This window comes from Carettochelys insculpta, chromosome 27 (genome assembly GCF_033958435.1).
Source record: "Carettochelys insculpta isolate YL-2023 chromosome 27, ASM3395843v1, whole genome shotgun sequence".
NCBI classification, from domain to species: domain Eukaryota; kingdom Metazoa; phylum Chordata; order Testudines; family Carettochelyidae; genus Carettochelys; species Carettochelys insculpta.
In genome coordinates this window covers 8,603,772-8,606,210 of record NC_134163.1, presented here as the reverse complement: position 1 = coordinate 8,606,210, position 2,439 = coordinate 8,603,772, and positions in this window count along the sequence as shown.

Here is a 2,439-nt window from a genome sequence, read left to right as displayed (position 1 = left end):
GGCGCTCTTCCTCCGGGGGAGGGGGGGTTGGGTGAGGGGCTGGCCTCCGGTGTTCAATCCCAACTCTGCCACAGACTTGCTGGGTCAAGTTCTTTTCCCTCTCCAAGTCTCGACTCCCTCAGCTCCTTTGGGAAGTGCTCCGAGATCTAGGGCCTACACGTTGCCATAGAGGTGTTAACTCTTCCCATGCTGGCAGACGGGGTCATTTAGGAGTTGCTGGGTGAGGGTCACTCAGGCGAGGAAGGCAGCCCTGTCTGCTGTGTGCAGACATCTGTGCGGCACTTTTCCTAAGGACGTTTGCATTGCCCTTGGCCAAAATTCCCCCTCACGTGCATCAGGCCGCACGTTTTTTGCTTCAAGCTGCTCCGCCAACTCAGAGGCGGCTGCATTTCCATGAATTCTGCATCTGTCTGGTTTGTAAGGGGTTGTTGCATGAAAGGCTTTTAGTAAGGTAGCCTCATGGCTATCGAGCTCATCCCTCACTAGCACATTGAGTTGGGCAGGGATCTGAGCAGACGAATGAAATTCCAGGTAACCTGTGAGACAGGAAGGGGCTAGTTCTGCATTTTTATGACTTACTACCAAGCTGTACCCACTAGGAGCTGAGCTGAGGGTAGATCTTTCAGCATCAGCCTGTTGCGTCCTAAATCCTAACCGTGCCTTTCAAGAAGCAGCGCTTATTCAATCCTCCTGATTTATTCAGACCCTCTAATGCCTTGCTCCTTCCCTCCACCAGCGCTGAAGCTGTAGCCGCCTCTGAGGTGCGGGTGGATTCTTCTGTATCTATCGGGCTGTAGGCAGTTAATGATCAGTCATTGAGAGGTGGAGAAATCAGTCTTCAACGCTGGTGTGACAGAGACTTTAGCACCTGCTATGGCACCTTTCATCCCAGGATCTCAAAGCACTGGAGGAGATGGTTCAGTTAAGTAGAAGAATCTCTTGGAGCAGGGTAATGCCCCAAAATCAGATGAGGCCACCAGCAGCTAAAACAGAGGGTTTTTTTAAAATGGGTTGTTAAAGGTCTCCCATGAAGGTGCAGGGAGCCTTCTGGAGATGGGAACTGTCAGGTAGAAATAAAAGCATGCTGGGGCTGCTACTGCTTTTAAGGGTTTGGAGTTGGGGTTTGAAATTTAGTTTGCCGGAGACCTCAGGCTGGGTCATCAAATGCACCAGCTTCTGGGTTGAGCAGTCCTCCGTCAGACAGACTGGAACCAGTGTACAAACTGTCTTGCACTGGGGATATGAACAGCACTAACGCGATGAATGCGTTGTGGGGCGGAGGAGCTGGGGCTGGGGCATTCCGCACCTCAAGCCCTGTCATCCTTTCCTCACTATGGCTACTAGGAGGATGCCCTGGGCTTTCCCCCAGTGCCCAGTTTCAGCACCAAAAAGATGCGGGTGTGACCTTTGCGTGAGATGATCAGAATCACGGGCTAGCCTGGCCCACAGTAGGCCCCTGACTCCTGGAGGAAAAGTGGATCAGGGACCGATTCTCAGTTACACCGAGGCCTTTGCAACCCTCTACTAGCAGAAGACCTTGGAAGCGGCTTGTAAATGACTTTGGCTGTAAAGGTGCCCAAGTGGCATGGCTCTTAGCTCTGGACCAGGCACAGTGTGACCGTGTCTACACTAGCCGAAAATTCGAAATGGCCACGGGAATGGCCATTTCGAAGTTTACTAATGAAGCGCTGAAATGCATATTCAGCACCTCATTAGCATGTGGGCAGCCGCGGCACTTCGAAATCGACGCGCCTCGCTGCCGCGCGGCTCGTCCCGACGGGGCTCCTTTTCGAAAGGACCCCGCCTACTTCGAAGTCCTCTTATTCCCATCTGCTCATAGGAATAAGGGGACTTCGAAGTAGGCGGCATCCTTTCAAGAAGGAGCCCCGTTGGGGCGAGGCGCATCAATTTCGAAGTGCCGTGGCCACCCGCATGCTAATGAGGCACTGAATATGCATTTCAGCGCTTCATTAGTATACTTCGAAATGGCCATTTGCGCGGCCATTTTGAAGTTTGGGGCTAGTGTAGACATAGCCTGTAACTGTTTTGGGTAGGGGGCGGCGCTGTTGGCTGAAGCATTTCTATCAGCGCAACATCTACTGTGGATGTGGCAATGCCAGTATAAAGCTACAAGAAGGAAAATAAGCCATGCTGGTATAATCACCTTTCTGTCAGCACGTCTGCATCCACACTAGAGGGTTTGTACCCCTTTAACTTGTCCAGGGTAGGTAAAGAGTTCCAGCACCCTACTTTGGACAAGGCCTTAGCACTCAGGGTTGTTGTTGGTTGTTAGCCAGTCCCATTCCTGTGATCTGAAACATCTTACGTGGGTTAGTCTTAATGAATCCCTTTTCCCCAGCTATAGAGAGAGTCTAGTATATATGGAAAAAAATAAATATTGGTCTGTGCTACACAGCTCCTCCAACTCAGCAGAGTCTA